Here is a 13,980-nt window from a genome sequence, read left to right on the forward strand (position 1 = left end):
CCTGACATAAGTACATTTTAAAGCGCTAAGAACAAATTCACCTCAATTACACAATACATCTAAACCACTGGACATGGGATACATTCTCATACTGAAAATGTCTCATTCAATAGCTACCAACCCAAAACTTAATTCTGAATTTTACCCAAATCTTCCTATGTAACAACTCACAGTATAGGCTTGGTTGCTCCATCTGTTTAAGAAAATGAGATTATAACAAGATGGAAAAAATAAATTTAATCTTGCTATCCACAACAAAAAAATCAAAAAAGAAAAATTTTAAAGTAACTATTGCTATTAATAGCTATGCACAAATAACACATTTCATGGGATCAGGATCAACAGCACATGGCTGAACAGATAGAGAATGTGTCAAAATACTAATGCACTTACAATACACCATATGCAGAGACAACTGATATTTTTTGACTCATAATTTAAAAAAATTACTCTGTAATTTGAACATTCTTCTTTTTCTTAACCTTTTTAGCAAGGAATCATTCATAGATAAATGCAAAATCATCTTAACTGAAACAATACTTGCAATTTAAGACCTATATCATTATTTCCTTCCATATATATATACACACACACACACATAGACACACACATATATATATATGATTATTTCCATTTACTAAATGAGAATACCCCAGGATCACAAAAAGTAAAGTAGAAACAATAGAGTAGCCCATATATTTTATTTATAGTATAAAGTAATATGATCAGCTTGTACAGGAATAAACATACTAAAACATTTATGGTATTATTCCACAATTGGCTGAACAGTTAATTGCCTTAATCAGTATATATGATATTATCTGATTTTTTTAATGGCAATTTTACACACTGAATATTAGAGTTCTTAAAGAAACAAAACAAAATGCTTTAACAGCATTTCCTTCTAGTGCAAGCTAGCACAAATTTAAATATCTCCCAGCAGGCTACAGAGAGCCCTGTTCAATGCTCGTGTATTTCTATTGGCTTCCATTTGATTAAAGGAAAGTGCTTCCCTATAGAAGCAAAGTAGAACAATTCCTTGGAGTATTACAGCACCATGTTCTGTGCCTGTGACCACACAAGGATTCAAAAGAAGAATGATACAGTGTTCTTTTCGGAATAGCAGATTATCTAACTTTGAGTAATGACTATTTAGTGAAGATTTATATTATTTCCATTTTCTAAAGCTCTATGCATAATTATCATAACAGCTCTCTTTTCAAGATAAATTTAGTTTCGAAACTTTGGTTTTCTATCACTGGCACTATTTGTACTCTCGGGATAAAGGAGATGAAGTTGCAAGCATAAAAAGCCAGCCATTAACCATTGAAATAACTGTCCTAAACTTCCATAATTTTGCAGAGGAGGGATTAAAAAAAGAATGAAACAACACAAGTGTTCAGGTCTCTAACTTGCTAAAGAGGCCTAAGCTCTCAGGATTGTTTGCAGTGCACAGGCACGAATCTTACTTTAGGATCCAGGAACTTAGAGCTAAGGTAAGAATGCAGCAGAATATGAAAATAATGAGACTTTTGTTCTTTTTGTGCACATAGCAGATTTTGAATTTAGAAAACTCTAGAAGCACGACAAAGTCTACACATAGTAAGGATATTTCATTACTCTACTATAGGAAAGGACGGAAATTACCATAGCCAGGAAATCAGTGATGTGGTTGCTAAAACTACTGGAAGACTTCACATTGTATAGTACAGAACAAAATCAAACCCATACAACAAGATTCTGTAAATGAAGCAGATTTTAAAAGCCCAACAAAACACCATCTAAGTAAATGGAACTATTTATTTACAGAATAAGCTGAAGGTAGCATGTGGTGCAAAGGAAGCTGAGTCATAATTTGTGAGACTGAAATAGCCTAATGTTTGGGGATAAGGTCTAAAAGATTTCTGACTGCAGCAGTCTAGAAAAAGAAAGCCCTTACATGTTTATTTTCATATTGCATCTCAAGAATCTAGCATTAGAAAGTGTCAAAGCTGACAAATGCAAATTATTTTCCATCTTAAACTTGACAGTATTTACCTTTATAAATGGTGCAATGGAAAACACAGTGCTGTGAGGATTAATGTGAGCCAAGTCTGGAAGATGCTCAAGAATCTGGCTGTCATAAGACACGAACTTCTTTCATCCTGAGAATTACCTACATGCCCTTCATATGTGACAAGGTCATCAAAATAAGTATTTTATTATAATGTCTGTGTAAGGCTTATTTTAAACACTTAGTGTATGTGTATGTAAACGATAAATAACAAATTCTGAACTTCCAGTAAAAATTTAATTTTTAAAAATTTTGTGTTACAAGCTATTGTTTGCAAGGCTTGACTGCCTCTCTTTAATAAGGTCTGCTTACTGTATAAATTGCAGTGAACAGCTTAGCTGAGTAATATGGCATTTTTGTGGCTATGATTTTAACTAGTTAAGCCATGGAAATAGATGACAGCTACTTTATTTTTAATCTTACTGTTGGAGAAAAGCTGTAAACTTTTTCCTCCCAGAAATAATCCGCAAACTGATTGCTGTCAACTGCTTGCTGGAGGGAAAGTCTGTCAGCCAAGGAGGGTGGAGACAGGAGAGACAAGCTCCCTCTTTCCATGTGTAAATACCTTTCCACAAAATGGAAGCAGAATATTATGGAATCTTTGTAAATTAGGGATCTATTCTGTGTGAACCTTTAAAAAAAATGTTCTTTGTAGTATTCAACACTTTTATTCAGAAAAAAACTATGTCTGACTAGACTTTGTTATCAAAGAGACATGATGTTATTCAAGTGTTCTCAATGAAGCCCTGTACCTTTGTTCCTTAAAAATGAAAGCATATCTTGTAAGAGCTGATTCTGGATTCTGAGGGATGTAGTCTGCCCTTTATAAACTTCAAAAGAATTTATACCAAAACTCAAACTCTTAGCAGATTTCTAGGTCTAAAATATATTGGTCATATACCATTAATTTGCAGAACACCTACCTGGCTTCAGGTGTAATGAAGATCATCAGTGTCTACAAGGAGTTCTTACCTTGCGAACACTATACAAGTGCTAAATTATGACAAGGACAGAAGTAGCCCAGTTTATCTCCTTCCAGAAGCTAAAATGTTTTGCTTGTATTTGAATTACCTTATTAATTCATATCTAAAACCCAGTATCTCTACTAACTGATACTTTGCCATTTATCAAAATAATCTAAATCCCTAATATCTCACTTCAATTTTTTTTTCAGCTATCCACTGTAAGATCCCATTGTAAATAAATACAACCTCAGAACATATTTTTCTGTTGCCAGTTTCATGGAAAAAAAAGTCTACTCCTTGCAGTTTACCAAAAGTAGAACATGTTTTTTACCTCTCAATTTCTGAAACCCTGAGTTTCTTTACTTGCAGAAACTTACATGACACAAAATGGTTGGTTAGCAATCTAGAGAATTGTAGTAGGACAAAATATTAAATCATTTTCTACATTGTTCTGCAGGTAATGTGTAACATTTTACTTAATAACTATATCTGCACCTTTTATAACCTCAGTGGAAAAGGGTTTGCTCTGCCTTTCCAAGTTAAACAGATGTACAGTGTTAACAGGAAATTATAGACAACAACAAAAAGAAAAAAACTAAAGCAATTATTTTTCTGAAATTCAGATGATTAGCGTTTATGCACTTATATTGATTTTGGAAATAAAAGTAAGGGCTAGAGCTGCATACTTGCACAGGTGCCCATTCACAATTTTTCAATTCCCACCTATTCACTGCAGCTTGGATGCCAAGGGTCACTTCTCTCCAAATTCTGGAGGCCTTAATACCACACAGAGAAGGAAAATTCTCCCATTTTTCTGATGGAGTTACTGCAGAATGTGAATTCAGAATCAAACAGGAAAGACTAGATTGCTTATCAAAATCAGTGTCAAGGTACTAAGTTGTAAGTACAATTAGCTCATCACTGTCCCTAGGACACTATATCCTCATTTCATGGGGAAAAAAAGAGAATCATCATTTTCAGTATTTTAAGTGCTATCATTGCAGTATTCTGTAAATGGAAAGCCACTTGATTACAAAGTTCCTTTTCATCACTCTTCTATATGCACACACACAAATAAAATATATCTTCTTTAGCTAAAAGCAAAAGTATCAGTCACTTGCTAAAAAAATGGAAAACTCCTTCTCTTCAAGCAATATTGCATGAATTTTCCTGCAGCAAAACTGCTTGATCCTAGACCAAACTCAAATATTTTGAACCAAAACACAGAGCCCTGAGTCTCACCCTAGAAATCTTAAGCATTGCTTGCAATGAGGGTAGTTCAGTGTCTTTTCTCACTGCTGCTGGCAAAGCAGGTGAGTGTGAATAGCAAGACAAAATAGGGAATACCAAAGCAATTTTTCTCAAAACATTTTTTTGGTATTTGAAGGAAACATAAAAAAAGCCCTTGCATTTTTTAACATAAGGTACACAATTTCTTCACCTGAATGAAAGACCATTTGGCTTCCGAAAAATCAGCTATAGAGCAATTAATTCACCTGTATTTTGCAATCAATTTCAAGATAACATATTTCAAATTCTCCGTAACTATAACAAGTCCAGAGGTTCATTTGACCTATAAAGAATGAGGTGGGGAACTAAATCTAATGCAAAAAAAATTGCAGTGCCTCTATGACATGTAAAATAGTATCTTCCCTGTGTCAAACATATGGTATGAGTAATTCACACTCATACACTCAAACACAGACAAACAGACAACTGTCAGCTGGTGCACGTGTGTACACACACGTGCCAGTGCTATGAAACCAGAGCAAGGAAAGATGGTGGAGAGATATTTTTACCTGTTAATTTTCCTGGTCACACAGCAGTAGTAAAATTATTACTGATGTTACTAACTATTATTACTAACAATCACATTATTATTAATGAAGCATGAAAGTGAGGTGAAATGGAAAGTAGTGGAATTACTGGGCTCAGAGGATTGTGATCAGTGCCACAAAATATTCAGCTGGGAACATTACTAATTGTACACCCCTGTTGATATTGGGGCCATTTGCCTTAAAGACCAGAATAAGGGGACTGAGGGCACCCTCAGCAATTTGGAGAGTGTGTGAAATAAGGAGCAGTTGTGCTGCTGTTAAGTGGGACCTCAGCAGGTTGGAGAAATAAAGCTCGGCAAAAGGAAATACACATTTTCCACCCAGAGAGAAATACCTTTGTGGACTGGTAAAAGTCTTAGGACCAGCCAGGGGGAAAGAGCTGAGCACTAAAGGTTGGGGAATGTCCTAATGGACAAGAAGTTAAACATGAGTCAGCAAGGTGCCCATGTAGCAATGAAAGCAAACACTTTCTGTGTTAGGAAAAACAGTGTTAGGAAAAGCAGGATGAGAGAGATGATCCTGACCCTCAGCACCAGTGAAGTCATATCTGGAATATTGCCTCCTGTTCTGGGCTCCCCAGTACAGAACAGGCATGGACATACTGGTGTACATCCAGTATGGCCATTCAGGACACAAAGATAAGGGTCTTGGACCATCTGTCATTTGAAGAAAGGAAGGGAGAGCTGAATTACTTTTTCCTGGAGAAGTCTCAGAAGGGATCTTAATCAGTATTTATAAATGCTTGGTGAGAGGGAGGGAGGGAGGAGCCAATCCTTTTAAAAGCAAATATTATGAGAAGGAACATTCAAAATCCACTCTCTCCAGCTTTCATTAAGGAATTTGATATGGTATCACCCAGCAATTATTTACTGAGTTGGAAATACAAGCATAACACAAAAATAAAGTCGATACAAATGGTAACTATTGAATGATAACTAATGGTAACTATTGATGACTAATGGTAACATATTGAGTGGACTTTAAAATCGTTCTTCACACTCACTTTACCACATGTCTATAAACACGGTAAAAAGCAGAGGTGTTTTAATAAAAACTGGTTACAGGAAGCCCTCTTGATACTGGGGAGGTTCTTGCTAACCTACAGAAGAAATTGGAGGAGCATTTGCACAGGATTAGAAATGGGAAAACCTTTAGCTACTTTTCAAAGCCACATGATTATGAATAGCAGAATTTCTGATTATTTCTGTGACGGTCTCTCATTATTTATCTCTCTTGCATTTGAAAGCAACACAAAAAAGATAAATCACCCACCCATGTTTACTATTAACAGATTAAACTAACTTGGCCTATCTGTAAAACAAACTTGATATTCACCAGTGTCTGACAAAGTATTTTCAAAAGACCAAGTAGAGTATTAGCAGTCTTATTCAAGACTTTGAGCAAACACTTCAGGTACAAGGTTCAAATACAGGAGAATCAAGTTACTAGCCTCTGTATCTTCCTATTTATTCTGTTTTGCCACACAGACTAAAAGGTGCTTGCTCTGCTTGTTTGATCCTAGCACATAAAAGCTGAGAAGACACATGATCGATGTTTATAATTTATTGAGGGCTACACACCGAGGAAGGAGTTGGTTTAAAATAACAATATAGAGAGATTAAAAATTAGGAATCAAAGAATGTATTTAGGTTGAAAGTTCAAAGAAAGCTCTAAGCATTAGGAGAGAGGTTTTGAAATATCTTAAGAAACATCCAGAAAGAACAACAGGGCAATGTACTTAAAGGTAGACTGTGATGACTTTGTAACTGAAGTTAGATAAGATTGCTGTTTAGCTCAGAAAGGTCTTTTCTTCAGCCCGGAATTACTACTGTGACCAACTGTTCCTGGTTCTGCTCCCCTGCTTCCCAGACTTCTTGCTTCACACTATTCCCACTAGATTTCAACTAGGGCTGTGAGAGAACCTCATGCCATTTTTATCCTTAAGAGAAAACAATCTTAAGACTTAAACTCCTACCCCTCTAGCTTAAATGGTTTTATGGAACATTGCATCAAAGCAGATGATTAGAAAACCTCCTTGAGATCAGAAGATTTAATCAGCACCTAAACAGAGCAGTGCACTGCAAACATACAGAAATTATATTACCTCTTTGAGTCTTCATTAAATATTTGTCCTCCTGGCCAGTTTAATGGATTCCTGCTTACTATATAAACAGTCAAAGAGAGAATTTGATTGTACTCCAAGCAAATACACCTCAAACACAGTCACTATTCAGAATCATGTAATTTAACCTGTCTGTTAAGACATACAATTATCCTCACCCTTTATAACATGGTAACATGTTAATCATTGAACAACCCATTCAGAGGATTTCCATGGCAGTGGGTAAAGCAAAAACAGCTACAGAAAAGACAGAGGGCATATTCACATGTCTCTAGCTACTGGCCAGTTGTCACATAATCATTTGTGTAGCAGCAAGTGAATATTGAGCAATGTTGCAGACAGCCGCCTCTTCTCCATTCAGCTCGTTTCAAAGATCCATCACTAAACAAGCAGCACTCTGCTTCCTGACCCAAAAAGCATGCTCAGCTTGTTGCAAATATTGAAAATGTAGGCGGGTCTGTCGTTCACCAATCCCCCAATCCCCAAACACAAGTCAGTACTGTAAGGCCAATAAAATCTGGTATTACCACATTTCCCCACCTCCCTCTGGCTGACAAATGATTTTTTACACTTTGTTTTAGAAATGAAGAAAATGTTTTTCCAATATAAGTGAATCCAATGCTTGACAGACAATTAAAAATGTACACTGGACTGAAATTTACACAGTGACATACATTGTTCAAACCCCAAATCAGAACTCGCAAATTTCATTTATGACTTGCAAAGCCAAAGCACTGTCCCGAAGAATGCCAGTTACACAGAAAAAAAGTATTTCTATTTTAATGGTAACTCAGAACAAGAAATGTTCACTAATTAATAAATTTGGACCACTTTGTAGACTGGTGTCCATGACAGCATTTCCAGTTAGACACAGAAGATTTGGAAAAGAAAACAAATTATTCTCCTGTTCCAAGTTCAAAGATGAACTCCACTTTTATTGACTGTCATTTGACCGCTACCATCTCTTATTTGGTGACAAACCAGATTCTCAACAACTGAATCTCTTTTAATTGGTTGGTTATAGTCTAGACCAAGGCTCCCGCCTTAAATGCCATAAAAATGCTGTGTATGTGAGTATGATTTCATTTAACAATGACCTGCGCTCTTGGATCTGACAGAAAGTCTTGATTTCCAAATGTTTTTCCCCACCTGACTAGTCTTTTAGATTTTTGTCTTTATTTCTGGCTTGTGCTTATTTTTGTCTCCCTTATTTTGTTGCTGTAGAACAGTGATGTGAAAACTACTGCATCCAGGCTTGCTTTCAAAGTAAGCATATTGAGTGGCTAGCCTGGCTCATATGTTCTTGCTTACCTCACAGATTTCTGTGTTATTATTAGTTTCTTCTAGTAGCATAGCAGTCTTTTGCCACACACATACACACAATTTTACAATAAGCTCACAACTTATGAAACTTGCAAACCACACATTCTGTCAAAGCACACAAATTCCTTAGTTTCCTCATTCTAAAGCAATGTACAGGATCCATCTATAACACTTAACATCTTCTTAATCAAAAAGCAGTATTTTTACATAAGTGGAACAAAAATTTAGTAATATTTGCCATTCACAGTTTGGTCAAAAATATGCTAGGCTACTAAAGCAATTAACCTCAATCTAAATCAGTTCCATTTGAAATGACAAAACCTCAGTCTAGTTTTGCCAGCAACAAACCCAGTGAAATATATGAAAAGTCACAAAATTAAGTATTAACAACTTCTATAATATAAAACCATTATCTTATCAGGCTAAAGCTGTCATTTTGTATTTTATGATGAAATACCTGGCACATGAATAACACAAACATCTTACTGAACAGTAGGTCTCCCCAGTTCATCTCATTTAGCAGACAAGCGTCAAAAACAAATACTGTATTGCCTTAGAGGCAGTAAGTGAAATTCTTGGAAGTAGCTTATGACATTTTTAAAGTTTTTCAGAAGGTGGAAATAATAAAAAAAGACATCACACAGATTTTAGTTGCTGTAGTTGAGAAAGTCAACATTTTCAATGGAAGTTGTGCTACCCCTTGTCCAAGTTTTCCCCATCCTGCATCTCAGAAAATGTGGGTTTGTGCACACTAAAAACAAGGCAAACCAGCCTGGTTATTCTCAGTCTTTTCATGTGTGGCAAAAATAAGAGGACACATGTGGTTCTAAAGCACCATCCTTACACACCACCACCTTCAACTCTGCAAGAGATTTCAGGCTGTAATGTGTAAATCATTACTACATGCTCTAATAGTACTTTCTATCTAATCAGGGGAGAAGAAAAGCCCCCCCTAGAATTACAATAAATAACTACAGTTTTGTTTTAAATGAAATTATGTAGTTTATATCTGACCTGAGTTTCAGTCTTTTCCTAGTGGGAAATATAAATTCAGCATTTGGATACATAATCCTACAGCTCTCAGAAGAAGCCGACTCCACCGCGAACACTTTACATGATTTATAGCTCTCCTCCAGATTCAGATGACAAGTCTCGGCGGAGCAGGTGCAACGGGGTGTTTTTTCCTTCCTTCAGACATCATTCCCTCGTATGTAAATTAATTAGCAAGTCTTCCTCACTTTCGCGTAAGCGGGGAAGATGAAGCTGATGGAATATCAGCGTTCGGTTCCTCACGAGGAGCGGGTGACCCGGCGGAGGGAGGGAAGGAGGGAGGGATGCGGGGAGGGGGCTCGCTGTCGTTACTGCTGGAGCCACAGCGATTTCGACAGCGTCAGCGGCGACAAAGTGAGCCTGGCTCCCGCGCGCTTGTGCCAAGAGAGCGATTTTTAAACCACGGGCAGGATTTGGAGGAGCCTCGGGGACGCGAAGCGAACACACCCCGCACGCCTCCCGCGGCAACCCGAGCCTTCCTGTCCCCCCTGCCGGCAAGTTGGAGCCGCCCTGCCCGCGCCCCCTCCGCCCTGCCCCTTCCCGGGCTGCCGGGGCGCGGGGAGCGCGTCCCGACTCCCGTTACCTCCTCCGGAGCCATGGAGAGCCGCGGCCCAGCGGAGCGGAGGGGCCGGCGCTCCCCGCGCTCCCTCAGCCGCCGGCACAGCCCGCTCCACATAAATGCATTAACAGCAGCCACATCATGATTAATTCATCAGCCCCAGTGACCAGGGGAGGAGGCAGGCGCGGGGGCTGGGGAGAGGCAGCACGGGACGGTCCCTTCTCCCGGAGTTGGCCCCGGCTCCGGGCCCCGCCGGCGCGGAGGGACGGATGGATGCCGCGCCCGGCTTCCCGCGGTGCCCGTGCCTGCCCGGCCTGAGCGAGGCGGGATGTCCCCTCCCCGGACAGAGCACGGCCGGCGGGACCGCGCTGGGAGCCGGGCGGGGATGGGCGAGGCAGCCGTGGGAAGTTGGGAAGGCTCCGCGGCACGGAGCGGGCGGGCTGCAGTCCCCGCTCAGCGGGAGCATCCTCAGCTCCGCGGCAGGGAGATGCAGCCCCTCCTGGTCTCCGGGTGCCTTGGCGGCGGAGCAGGGCCCGAACTGCCGGCACGGAGGGGCCCCCGAGCAGTACAGGCAACCCGGGCATCCGTGCGGCCGCGATCACGGCAGCAGGACTAAGCTCGTTTGCACAAATGTGTCCGAACCCTTCCTCAGCCTCGGTGAAAACAACGGCTCGGCCACGCGCCCGTTGCTGGAGCCAGGTTTTTCCGTGCCACACATCATTGTCGTCCATGTGAGCTTGCCGTGGTCTGCTGAGGCAGCGAGCCCGGCTCCTTCCCCAGTCCTCCGGCACAGAGCTTGGCTGCCCGGTCTTCTGAGGGCAGCGCCGACTTCTTCAAACACCATTTGCTAAACTAGCAGTACGCTGGACTTTGAGTTTCTCCACAGAAGTGGCACAACACCTCTGTGATTTTAAGGGTTTCAGAACAGCTGTTAAATGCAGGAAACCCTTTGCATTTCTCTGCCTTCATTTTCCACTCCAAACATAGGTAGAAGTCCTCTAAGTCCACCATCCCCCTCCAATATTTAATGCAAGACGTACTTTACAACACCAAGCAAGATGCCACCTTAACTTCTTAGTCAGGTAGGTCCCTAGTCAGGTGATGAAATTTGCATAGAACTGATGACATCTCTTCCTTATCACTGCCTCACTTGATCTGTACAACCATGTTTGCCCACCTATTGTCATACTCCAAGAGAATGTATTTGTATAGGATATTACCGTGGTTTAACAGTTCCTTATTGAACATGTGCCAGGAGCGAAAATCACCTCTTGTGGATTTTAGATTAGCAAAGAATCTCCAAGCTGACATAGCTATATATAGAGATTGCCAAGTACCAGACAGAGTTCATAAGCTTTACATAGAGAGATCCTCAAATTGTCACAAGACCTGATAGGTAATCATAGGCAAAGAGGTTTAAAGCTGTGTAAGGAGGAAGCAGAAAACAAATGAAAAAGTAGAGCAGTTTTGTGGGAAAAATTCATTTACATGACACATTAATTTTCCTTTTATATTATGCTCCAGATTTGTGTTGCTCATACACAAAAGAATAATTAACTCCACAGTTAAGGCTGTGTTGTGGTTTCCACTTACAGCGGGAGTAAAAATCTCTAGGTTCAATACTTGAAAGCTGCATTTAGACTACATAGCACAATAGCATATAAGAATTTCAGTTGAATTTTCTTCTAAAACATAATACTTACTTGCCTTCTACAGAGAAAAATCTTAATTGTCCTCTTTTTCCAGATTTTCCCATTTTCATCTGTGAATTCTGAAGGTTCCTGTGTATATTAGAAGCCATTCATCCTGTAGGAAAAGAACACAAATAAAGCTGATTTTGAACTTTTAAAATTAAGTAGAAATAGGGTAACACAGACTATATCCACTGTATTATTTCATTGCACTTGGTACTGGCATCCCAAGATAATTACATAATAGCAGATTGAATTGTTCTACCTACTTTTTTTTTTTAAAGGATTTTATCAGAATCAAATGTTTCCTGCAAAAACTGATGTACTCGTCTGAAAACAAAAAAACATGGGACTTGATTAAAACCTCTGAATCACCAGTCCAAAACTCTGCTTTTCAGCAGACATTACCTAATGTCTACTGTAATCCAGTGCTTCATCTTAAAATCAGTTCATTTCACTCTTCCTAGTGAAGGCAGTGCCTGAACATGCACTGGCTCCCCTGATTAGAAATTGTCCCATTTGTTTCTCTCCCCAGAACATTCTAAGTATTATTCTCTTCTGTTCACCTATTGCTACATTCATATACAACACTCACGTTTTTCTTCAGTTGAAACAGATTCTCCTTCAATCTCTTTCCATAAATCAAGTTCTGGATTTCCCCTGATGATGTCTATGACCTATTACAATTTGAATTAGTAATTTTTAAACTCTGACAGATGGACAGAGCTTTATACATGACATTCCAGTAAACTCTTATTAGTAATGCCCACAATGGTCTCTTCACCCCCATTTAAGCACTGAGAAAGGTGGGCTTTGCCTCACTTTCTTTCTTGACCTTCCTATGTCATAGCTTTTGGTTTTTCCTGTGCTCCATACCAACAAGTCTTTCTCATGCCATACAACTTTTGACTCTCAAATCACCAGATTATACCAGAAGTTCTTATCAGGTTCTGGTGCATAATCTTGAATTTTGTTATTGTATTTCTTGGCTCCAGTATTTTGTGTGTGCTATTGACAAGCTGCAAATCAACAGCAAATTACACATTTTTTCATTTTCTACGATTATTAATTACTTTATTAGGGGATACAGAAATAATAAGAACTGAACAAACCTAGCAAATTCCATTTATGCATTGATCTCTTTTCAGCATAAACTCTCTTCCTTTGCAGGTCCTTATCCACTTCACAATTTGTATACAGGTTTTCTTGCCTTCCATTTCAATAGCTGCCCACACACAGGTGACTGCTTTCAAGTTAAACTCTGGAGAAAGCAAAGGTGTTAAATGAGATGGTGTACGAGGTCAACTGTTACAGAGTTTGGGACAAAGATGTAGTACAATTAAAAGCAAAGGATAAAACCACTCATAAGTAGCCTGGTAAAAGTCATCTATCTGCTGCGCTACATTTCCAACTTAAAAATGGCCTAGTACTACAGTTCAAAGAAAAATCACCGTGGCTGGAGAGGGGGAGAGTGGACCTATTCTCTATGCTGTTCACTCATTTCTTCTATTTCTGGAAACTCTCCAGGTTCTTTATTACAGAACTCACTTGCCTGGGCAATTTTATTCACATGTCATCTTACTGAGAGTGGTAGAACTATGTAACTATCAAAGTATGGAAAACTTCAATGCTGGATTTCTTTTATTATTGTTATTTACTGAAGTACAAATTTATGTTTCTATTAAATTATTAATATCCTTGCTGATACCTTATTGGTATGAAAAGATGGATGCATAGTTCCACTACCAAAAATCTGAAGTTATATGGATACAGATTCATTAAAAACATTTCAAGTAGTATTTATTTTTATATTGTGAATCAAGTCTCAGTGCTGCCACATCTACACATTTGGTCTTGGTGTATCTCTGCCTAAGTCTTGGGATGAAATCTCAATCACACAAAAATAAAAGAAATTCTTCTAGTCAATTCATCAAGGCTAGGACTGCATTCACTGATTTTTCTCTGAGGGTTCACTACATTTGACATGAAATCCTTAATTACAGCAGCTTATATTAAATATAAGCATACATGTGTCTATGTTTATTTTTAGAAAATAAATTATATTGAAGGAAGAACATTGCACGATAGAATCAATCCTGATACAGTAAAACTAAAAGCAAATGATAATAGTACATCTCTATGAAATATCCCTGGCCTGAAGGCCATATGACATTTTCTTGATTCAAGGCTTAATATTCAAAGGTTGGTCATAGTTATTCATCTGTTAAGGTTCATGAAGTTGGTCTGATTTATGACTAATTCTGGCTACTACTTGGAAACTGTGGTTTCAGATGAATTATGATTATTTTTTTTCAGTCTGAGGCACAGACTAAAACTCAAGTCATAAAGAGTGTCTTTTGCCTTGATTTTAAACTAATT

The 13,980-nt window shown here is 38.7% G+C and overlaps 1 protein-coding gene across 3 annotated transcripts in view; it reads right to left on the reverse strand.

Annotated features, from left to right (window-relative positions):
* The window catches only part of LOC128937214 (heparan sulfate glucosamine 3-O-sulfotransferase 1-like), a 40,773-nt gene extending 30,579 nt beyond the window's left edge, over window positions 1-10,194 (reverse strand). For 2 of the 3 annotated variants that reach the window (XM_054276638.1, XM_054276639.1), the window contains exon 1: window positions 9,316-9,784. The gene's annotated coding sequence lies outside the window, so the exon portion shown is untranslated. Of the gene's footprint in view, window positions 1-9,315; window positions 9,785-9,934 lie in introns of those variants that run through there. The other variant, XM_054276640.1, reaches the window with a different exon arrangement.
* Between the last annotated feature and the right edge of the window lie 3,786 nt (window positions 10,195-13,980).

The sequence above is a fragment of the Melozone crissalis genome, unplaced genomic scaffold, assembly GCF_028551555.1.
Source record: "Melozone crissalis strain CALT ecotype California unplaced genomic scaffold, PUWL_Pcris_2 ptg000019l_1, whole genome shotgun sequence".
Taxonomy (NCBI): Eukaryota; Metazoa; Chordata; class Aves; order Passeriformes; family Passerellidae; genus Melozone; species Melozone crissalis.